This window comes from Schistocerca americana, chromosome 4 (assembly GCF_021461395.2).
Source record: "Schistocerca americana isolate TAMUIC-IGC-003095 chromosome 4, iqSchAmer2.1, whole genome shotgun sequence".
NCBI classification, from domain to species: domain Eukaryota; kingdom Metazoa; phylum Arthropoda; class Insecta; order Orthoptera; family Acrididae; genus Schistocerca; species Schistocerca americana.
In genome coordinates, this window is record NC_060122.1 from 153,050,309 (window position 1) to 153,060,849 (window position 10,541).

Consider the following 10,541-nt stretch of genomic DNA (forward strand, 5'->3'; position numbering starts at 1 on the left):
GATGGCGATAGTAACAGATACACAGGGCATAAGAGGGCAGTGCATTGGCGAACCTGTCATTAATAGTCTGTTGATTCATGTCATCCGACATGATTAGGACCGCTCGATGGTAGTTAACAGACTCTGAACGCGGAATGGTAGTTGGAGCAAACATGTGGGACATTCCATTTCGGAAATCTTTTGCGAATTCCGTATTCCAAGATCCTTAGTGTCAAGAGTGTGCCGAGAATATCATATTTCAGGTTTTACCTCCCACCACGGGCAATACTGTGGCCGACGGCCTTCACGTAACTACCAAGAGCAGTGGCGTTTGCTCAGAGCTGGAAGTGCTAACATACAAGCAACACTGCGTGAAATGACCGCAGAAATCAATGTGGGACGTACACTAACATATTCGTTAGGACATTGCGCGAAATGACGATAATGGATATTGATGGGTTATGGCAGCAGACGACCAACACGAGCTAGCAGCACGTCATCGCCTGCAGCGCCTCTCCTGGGCTACAGACAATATCGGTTGGACTCTACGACAATGGAAAACGGTGCCCTGGCCAAATGAGTCCCAATTTCAATTGCTAAGTGCTGATGGTACGGTTAGAGTGTGGTACAGACGGCATGAAGACCCGGACCCAAGTTGTCAACAAGACATAGTGCAAGCTGGTGACGGCTCTGTAATGTGGGCTGTGTTTGGTCTTCTGGTCCAACTGAATCGATAATTGACTGGAAATAGTTATCTTCGGCTGCCTGGAGATCACTAGCAGCCATTTCCATGTCCCCAAACCGTTCACCAGACTGCAATTGTTTTCGGTTGGTTTGAAGAACCTTCTGAACAATTCGAGTGAAAGATTTGACCACCCTCATCGCCCGATATGAATTCCATCGAACACCTATGGGACATAATCGAGAGGTCAGTTCCTGCACAAAATTCTCACTGGCTTTTCGCGATAATGGAGAGCTATAGAGGCGGCATGGCTCAGTATTCCTGCACAGGAGACTCCCAACTACTTGTTGAGTCCATACCACGTCGAGTTGTTGCACTGCACCGGGCAAAAGGAGGTCTGATACGATATTTGGAGGTATCCTGTGACTTTTGTCACCTCAGCACGTACTGGAGGGGCTATAATTCTATTATTCAAATTACTGAATTTTATACTCAGTATATAGCTTTGGAAATGAAGGTCTTTTGATTAACATTATTCTTGGTCACAGAATTAGTCTATAACGCATTTAGCGTACCTCGTTAAATAAATGTTAGACGCATTACAAAGTAAAAATATGATAACGTATTCTAAAAAAAAGCATTTTTAAAAGAATTCTTCTTAATTATTTCGTCACTAATTCCATCAATATCTTTACCATTTTTATTCAAAATCAGCTAATGCAATGACGCACACATCAAAAAAAGTTTTGCACCACGTCGGTTCCGAGGGTTCCGGAACCTGTACAGAGAATTGGTATGGAGATCAACCTAAACATCGCCGGCCGGTGTGGCCGAGCGGTTCTAGGCGCTTCAGTCTGGAACCGTGCGACGGCTACGGTCGCAGGTTCTAATCCTGCCTCGGGCATGGATGTATGACTTGTTCTTAGGTTAGTTAGGTTTAAGTAGTTCTAAGCTCTAGGGGACTGATGACCTCAGAAGTTAAGTCCCATAGTGCTCAGAGCCATTTGAACCATTTTAGCCAACTTAAACATCATTTTCCTGTTTTTATTGCTCATGAAAACCGTACATTGCTTGTTGTATCACCATACAGCGAGTCCTTCAGAGGTGGTGGTCCAAATTGTTGTACACGCCGGTGCAAGTCCTCTTGCATTGATGCATGCCTGTATTCGTCATGGCATACTATCCACAAGTTCATCAAAGCACTGTTGGTCCATATTGTCCCTCTCCTCAACGGCTGTTCACCGTAGATTACTCAGAGTAGTTGGTGGGACACGTCGTCCATAAGCAGCCCTTTCCAATCTATGCCAGGCATGTTCGATAGGGTTCACGTCTGGAGAACATGCTGGCCACTCTAGTCGTGCGATGTCGTTATCCTGAAGGAAATCATTCAGAAGATGTGCACGATGGAGCCGCGAATTGCCGTCCATAGAGACGAATGCCTCACCATTATACCCCTCCACCTTGCTGCAAAAAAAAATGTCTCTGAGCACTATGGGACTTAACTTTTGCGGTCATCAGCCCCCTAGAACTTAGCACTACTTAAACCTAACTAACCTAAGGACATCACACACACCCATGCCCGAGGCAGGATTCGAACCTGCGACCGCAGCAGTTGCGCGGTTCCAGACTGTAGCGCCTAGAACCGCTCGGCCACCACTGCCGGCCCTTGCTGCACTCGCTGGACAGTGTGCCTAAGGCGTTCAGCGTGACCGGGTTGCCTCCAAACACGTCTCCGACGACTGTCTGGTTGAAGGAATACGCGACACTCATCGGTGAAGAGAACGTGATGCCAATCGTGAGCGGCCCATTACACAGGTTGTTGGGCCTATTTCTACCGCGCTGCATGGTGTTGTTTCAAATATGGACCTCGCCATGGACGTCGGGTGTGAAGTTCCCCATCATGCAGCCTATTGCGCACAGTTTGGGTCGTGACACGACGTCCTGTGGCAGCACGAAAAGCGTTGTTCAACATGATGGCGTTGCTGTCAGGGTTCCTCCCAGCCATAATCCATAGGTAGCGGTCATCCACTGCTGTAGTAGCCCTTGGGCGGCCTGAGCGATGCATGCCATCGACAGTTTCTGTCTCTCTGTAACTCCTCCATGTCCGAACAATATCGCTTTGGTTCACTCCGAGACGCCTGGACACTTTCCTTGTTTAGAGCCCTTCCTGGCACGAAATAACAATGCGGACGCGATCGAACCGCTGTATTGACCGCCTAGGCATGGTTGAACTACAGACAACACAAGCCGTTTACCTCCTTTCTGGTGGAATGACGGGAACTGATCGGCTGTCGGACCTCCTCCGTCTAATAGGCGCTGATCATGCATGGTTGTTTACTTCTTTTGGCGGGTTTAGTGACATCGCTGAACAGTCAAAGTGACTGTGTTTGTGATACAATATCTAGAGTCAACGTCTGTCTTCAGAAGTTCTGGGAACTGGGGGGATGCAAAACATTTTTTAATGCGTGTAATTAACTGAGAAATCTGCTCTAGTCGGATCATAAAAAAGTCGAGTGTGTTACAAACAATCTGCAGTAGAGCGGGAAGCCAGCCGACTCAATCCTCATTTTGCCGTCCTCACCAAATATTTTGTCAGGCGAACATATAAGCGCTCTTTTGACACATAACATTCTAAATGCCTTTACCTAGTCTCCTTTTTGATTTAAGCTTTCATACTCAGTAGCTCCCTCTCACTGCCACTGTTTCTCTAAGCCTCTCTCTCACTGTCTCCTTGCTTCCCCTTTGATTTACTGTATATCTCACTGCCACTTTCCTCACTACCTACTTTTGTCTTTCTCGCCCATCGGCAATGTATTCTCTCTCCTTCATCGTCAGTGTTACTCTTTCATACCCTTTCAGCGCCAAAAAAGCGCGAGTATGTTGGCATCGCTAAATTTTTGGTGACGAAGGCGGAATGAGTACTGAAGTAGCTGGTTCCTCACATTTCTGTCAGAGTCTGTTACGAACATATTTGCCCTTTTTGTGCTCTGACAGGATCACCTCTCCGCTGGTTCCCTTCTTTTCCTGCCGCAACAAGGTGTCCTGCAGGAAACGATTTCTCTAGGTCAGTAAAATTTTGACAGTTTATTAATATTTTTTGACACGTTTATATACCTTGACATATAAACAAAAAATAAGTACGAATATTATAAGGTTAACACAAAAACGTTTGCTTTAAGTTTTTTCTGGATACTTTGCTCATTCATACCATTCCATCGAAAACGTTTGGCGTATGATTATTAAACTGAAGAGCCGAAGAAACTGGTACACCTCCTAATATCGTCTAGGGGCCCCGAAAGAACGCAGAAGTGCTGCAACACGACGTGGCATGCACTCGACTAATGTCCGAAGTACTGCTGGAGGGAATTAACACTATGAATCCGGCAGAGCCGTCCATAAATCCGTAAGACTGCAAGGGGGTGGAAATCTTTTCTGAACAGTTGCAAGGCATCCCTGATATTCTCAATAATGTTCTTGTCTGGAAGTGTTTAAACTCAGTCTGATGGCCAGCGGAAGTGTTTAAACACGGAAGAGTGTTCCCCCACTCTATAGCAATTCTGGACGTGTGGGGCGTCGCATTGTCCTGCAGCAATTCCAAGTCCGTCGGAATGCACAACAGATATAAATGGATGCAGGTGATCAGACAGGATGCGTACGTACGTGTCACCTGTCAGAGTCGTATCTAGACGTATCGGGGTCCCATATCACTCCAACTGCACACGCCCCACACCGTTACCGAGCCTCCACCAGCTTGAACAGTCACCTGCGGACAAATGGTTCAAATGGCTCTGAGCACTATGGGACTCAACTGCTGAGGTCATTAGTCCCCTAGAACTTAGAACTAGTTAAACCTAACTAACCTAAGGACATCACAAACATCCATGCCCGAGGCAGGATTCGAACCTGCGACCGTAGCGGTCTTGCGGTTCCAGACTGCAGCGCCTTTAACCGCACGGCCACTTCGGCCGGCACCTGCTGACATGCACGGTCCATAGTTTCATGGGGTTTGTCTCCACACCTGCACACGTCCATCCGCTCGATACAATTTGAAACGAGACTCAGCCGACCAGGCAACGTGTTTCCAGTCAACAGTCCACTGTCGGTGTTGACGGACCCAGACGAGCCGTAAAAAAAAAGCTTTGTGATGTGCAGTCATTAAGGGCACACGAATGGGCCATCGGCTCCTAAAGCTCATATCGATGATGTTTCGTTCAATGGTTCGTAGGCAGACACTTCTTAATGCCCGAGCATTGAAATCTGTAGCAATTTGCGGAAGGGTTGCACTTTTGTCACGTTGAACGATTCTCTTCAGTCGTCGCTGGTCCCTTTCTTGCAGGATCCTTTTCCGGCCGGCGCGATGTCGAAGATTTGATATTTTACCGGATTTTTGATATTTACGTGAAATGATCGTACGGGAAAATCCCCACCTTCTCGCTACCTCGGAGATGCTGTGTCCCATCGCTCGTGCGCCGAGTACACCACTATCAAACTCACTTAAATCCTGATAACCTGCCATTGTAGCAGCAGTAACCGGTCTATCAACTATGACAGACACTTGTTGTGTTATATAGGCTTTGCCGACCGCAGGACCGTTTCCTGCCTGTTTGTGTATCTCTGTATTTGATTACACATGCCTACATCAGTTTCTTTGGAGCTACAGCATATCTTAAAGGAGTAAAAATGATAGTACAAATATTTTACAGAAGTTTCCAGTTTTATACAACTTTTGGCAATGCTTTCAAGACTTTTCTCGCATTTTATGACTCTTTTATCCCTTTTTTGTCACTAAAGAATTGCTTTGCGCATATTTATTTGGCGTCAAGTGCCCGTGATACAGACACAGCGGATATTAATATTTTATTCTTGAAAAACTACTGACTTAAAACATAGTTTGATGCCCTCAGAAACCTTGCGACGACCGTAGATCCCTTGCAATTCCTTCATCACGTTAGTTAAAACTGCATTTACGCCTTAGACCAGATATTACGTGGATAGCTTACAGCAACAGTACGACAGCTTTCAACCTCTGGATCTCGGTAACGGAAATGATATCGGAAAAGTTTCAAGGTTGTACGACAACATCATATTCAGAACATAAAATTTTGCCAATTGGCATTGAACTGAAATATGTAAGTGGCCATCACCACAACTGGTACTATTGATACCCAAAAATCATGGTTTTACGAATGTACTTTGATAATAGGTACAGATTTTCGTAAACGGAAAAACAGCGCCTCTCAAAAAGGCAGAGTTAAAATTTGACACGTTTAAAATGGTTAATTATTTAGGTTATTGCTGCCTGCAGTGCGACAAAGACTAAAAACCCGTTTGCGCTTTTCTGAAGCATTATGGTAACTTTGAATCTCTGGATATCGGTAACGGATAATGATATGGAGAAAAGATTCGAAGATCCCCGAGAATATCGTAAGAGCATATTGTAAAACTTTCGACGAGCTGCCATAAACTGAAGTTATAGAAGTAGCCATCCCCACATGTGGTATTTTTCGTATCCAAAAATCGTGATTTTTCGAGGTTTTCTCAAGAATCGCCATGAACAAATGGTGCTTTTATAAGACGCTTAAGGTCCACTGTAGACCACACCTAACCCAAAATGGTGCTTTTATAGGCCGGTTAAGGTCCACTGTAGACCACACCTAACCCAAAATGGTGCTTTTATAAGCCGGTTAAGGTCCACTGTAGACCACACCTAACCCAAAAGACCCAAACAAGTTGCCCAGTAGGCCTGGACTGGAGGAAGTGAGTAACATTTAAATTTTGTCCCTGTACTGTAGAAAGCTACAATATGCACTATTTCTGATAGGTGTACAAATGATCGCTAGGCCAAGATCCATCCAAAACTTTTGACACTGAAAAAACACATTTTCGCGACCAACATTTTGGAAAATATTGATACCGTGTACTGTATGCAGTAATCGGTTCAATGATTTCCAAGCAATTAACCCTCCACTAGCAGTAAGAGACGTATGTTTCCTCAGTACACTCATTCTTATTCCGTGTAACTAAACAATAGAAAGTCGTTGCTCCATTGACGACGGTCATTGATTGTACAAATACGTAGGTTGGAACTTAAATAGTGGCAACACTGTTGTGGAGACACTATGCAATGGAATCGACTATTGTCGCTGATAGCACATGTTGTTGACATACCTACCTTACCTCCGAGCAAATGGACTCGCCAGTCTCACGACACCGGCGTGCGCACCATCGAGGGAAACACATTCACTTGTGAGCGAGCGGTCTAACGTAACGGTGTTACTATGTTTTAGAATCAGGAATAACAGAGTTGGATCAAGATTGGATGTGCCAGAGGTCGTACAGCACGACAATGTCATCAAGGTCTTCAAGCGGCGTGCGGGAAATCGGCATTGCCGTATAGAACAGTGGCACGTTGAGTAAAAGCCTTCAACGAAGGTCGGCAAACTGTGGCAGACATGCTTCGGGCAGGTCGTCCTAGCATCTCTGAAGATGCGGATGCTGTTGGTGCCTTAGTGGACAGTAATCGACGCCATACGATTCGTGAGCGCGTCCACGAAACCGAATGAGAGCATACGACTGTGCTTCGCAACCTGAAGGAACGCCTAGGCATGCGAAAAATTGCATCACGATAGGTTCCGCACGAAATGGCGGAAATGCAGAAATGGATGCGTTACGACGCTGCTCAGACTCACTTCGAGCGCTATGAGCGTGAAGGAGAGGCTTTCTTCTGGATGAGACATGGGCCACACCGTACGAGGCAAAACTGAAACGCCAGTCCAACGAATGGCGTCATTATGGGTCGCCGTGAAGGTCTAAAGCGCGTCAGAGCCTCAGTGTGGTGTAGCGGAACATGCTCTTAACCAGGCAACCACCAAGTGAAGTTTTCGGATACCGAAGTTTTATCTACAACGTTAAATTACTATCCACGGCTATATAGAGAAGCTATCAAAATTTATAAACATCACGATAATTTTAATAGGAAAGAGGAGGGTATGAAACTTAGCGATATATGGACAGTGGCTCTACAAAATTGCTAACAATTTTTATCTTTGACAAGGTGGTAATCGATAGTCAACCTTATCTTTGCTATGGATTATCACTGCTCATCACGTGTCACCTGAACCACACCCCCCTTTCTCACAATATATAAGTCGCTCTCAGACACCCGACCAGTCAGTCGGCAAGACTCAGCGGAGCAGCCCCTCTGAAGAAGTGGTGGTGGTGGTGGTGGTGGTTAGTGTTTAACGTCCCGTCGACAACGAGGTCATTAGAGACGGAGCGCAAGCTCGGGTTAGGGAAGGATTGGGAAGGAAATCGGCCGTGCCCTTTCAAAGGAACCATCCCGGCATTTGCCTGAAACGATTTAGGGAAATCACGGAAAACCTAAATCAGGATGGCTGGAGACGGGATTGAACCGTCGTCCTCCCGAATGCGAGTCCAGTGTGCTAACCACTGCGCCACCTAGCTCGGTCTCTGAGGAAGTCCAGCGCAGTCCTGGACGAAACGTAAGGAGCAGAAAAGTTCTTGGACCACGACCTCACATCCTGGAAAGTATATCAACAGCAGTGTGGTGAATGTTATGGTGACTGTCGTGTACGACTGTGATGGTGTTATCCTAACGTATTACGTTCCTCCACGGTAGGCCGTCAGTGCACAATATTACTGTTCGTTTTTTGGGCATCGCCTGCATCCAGCTTTGGGAAAAGAGCGGCGACACTTTCTGCGCAACCCACCCATCATTTTGCACGACAATGCGTGGGCTCATACAGCGCAAGCTGTGGCTACTCTGTTCGGTCGGTGGGACTGGGAAGTACTGTACCATCCACCATACCCCCCGGACTTAAGTCGTTGTGACTTTGATCCGATTCCGAAGATGAAGAAAACACTTCTTCACATTCGCTTCAGAACTGTTCCAGAGATTCGACAGGCGGTAGACCGCTCCATTCGCACCATCAACATCTGCTAACGGTATAATATCTCTTCCACATCGCTGGCAAGAGGTTCTACACACTGGTGACTACTTTGCGGGACAGTAACAGGTGCAAACATGTAACTCTTTTGTATCGGTTGTGATTAAATAGTTGCCACTATTTAAGTTGCAACCCTCGAAAAAATGGTTCAAATGGCTCTGAGCACTATGGGACTTAGCATCTGAGGTCATCAGTCCCCTAGAACTTAGAACTACTTAAACCTAACTAACCTAAGGACAAGACAGACATCCATGCCCGAGGCAGGATTCGAACCTGCGACCATAGCAGTCGCGCGGTTCCGGACTACAGCGCCTAGAACCGCATGACCGCCGCGGCCGGCTCCAACCCTCGGATATTGAACTCAAAGCTGCGAGAGTTCACATTACCGTTTAAAGCGTAAACTGAAAAGCTACCGAGTTACCTCACATTATCCTACGTGTGCGTTAAAAAATAAATAGGGAAAACAGGGAGAACTTATTTTTTCAAGCGTACTTCGAAATTATACAGAGTCGTTAGAATTAGCAAACTCTTTTGAACTGTAATAAGATTTTGTTGGTATTGATTCATCTGCTACAGTAATTAACGCTGCACTTTCACGGGCTACGTAACCTCTCGTACGCTTACACGCTTTACATCCTAATTAAATATAATAACTGGACTACTGATAGAATAAAATACGAGATTTCTCCACTTATCCCCATACACCAGCGATTCAAATCATTATGATCAGCTTCTGAATAGAGTATAGATCCACCTGAGGAACGCCATACAGCAGCGATTCTGCGATGGATGTCATCAATAAGTTTCCAGAAGTATGTGACAGCAGGTGTCTGCGCACATGTCACGCATTTATTGACAATTACGGGGCTACGGTTCGAGGTGGCGGAACTGGCACCAAATTGTGTCCCAAAAGTGTTCCATCGCGTTGAGAATAGATGAATTTCATGCCCAACACTTCCTTGTGAGTTCACTGTCATGGTCTGTAAAACATTCTCGGTATTCTTGCCGCGTCAGTTCTGGATAAAATATCGAGCTTTCGACGATTACCTCCATCGTCATCGTCAGGAACAACTTACTGTCTTCACTGCTGCTGTGGTAGCCTTCTTATAGCCCGTGGACGGCTTCTGATTGGTCGGGTTATGATTGGTCGGCGATTACGTACTGCTGTCGCAGACGGTGTCACTGTGTGCGCCGGTGGCGCCACCGCTTCCATTGAAACGTAAGCCTTGGAAGGAACGTCTCTGCTGCTTCTCTGCATCAAGCGCTCGTTTCCCTGCACATCTAAGATGGTATCCGCTATCGCGGTTAAAGTTCTTTTGGCTCATTCTCATTTCAACAGCCTCCTTTATAACAGAATCCCAGAACGTGGAGGCATGGGACAGAATTTTTGTTTCATCGAACAATACTTTATGTTTGTTCGTGAGGCTGTGATCCGCAATTGCCGATTTCTCCAGTATTTTTAATATGGCGCTGGTGTTCTGCACAGCGGTCAGAAACGGTACGAATCGTCTCAGCTATATAATTGCTTCCATACTCACAGGGTATATTATAAACCCCAGGGAGCCTGAGGGCATGATTGTCCTTAACAGGGCGCATCACCTCCTTAATTTTCTTAGGAGGACGAAAAATCCGTTTTGTACCTCGTCTACGCAGGACTCTTCCTGTTGTTGTTGTGGTCTTCAGTCCTGAGACTGGTATGATGCAGCTCTCTATGCTACTCTATCGTGTGCAAGCTTCTTCATCTCCCAGTACCTACTGCAGCCTACATCCTACTGAATCTGCTTAGTGTATTCATCTCTTGGTCCCCCTCTACGATTTTTACCCTCCACGCTGCCCTACAGTACTAAATTGATGTCTCAGAACATGTCCTACCAACCGACCTCTTCTTCTAGTCAAGTTGTGCCACAAACTCC

General features: G+C 46.1%; 1 non-coding gene across 1 annotated transcript; it reads right to left on the reverse strand.

Moving 5' to 3' along the window:
• Positions 1–8,052: 8,052 nt before the first annotated feature.
• Positions 8,053–8,125, reverse strand: Trnaa-cgc. The gene has a single exon. It is a non-coding gene; the product is annotated as a tRNA-Ala (tRNA).
• Positions 8,126–10,541: the final 2,416 nt, after the last annotated feature.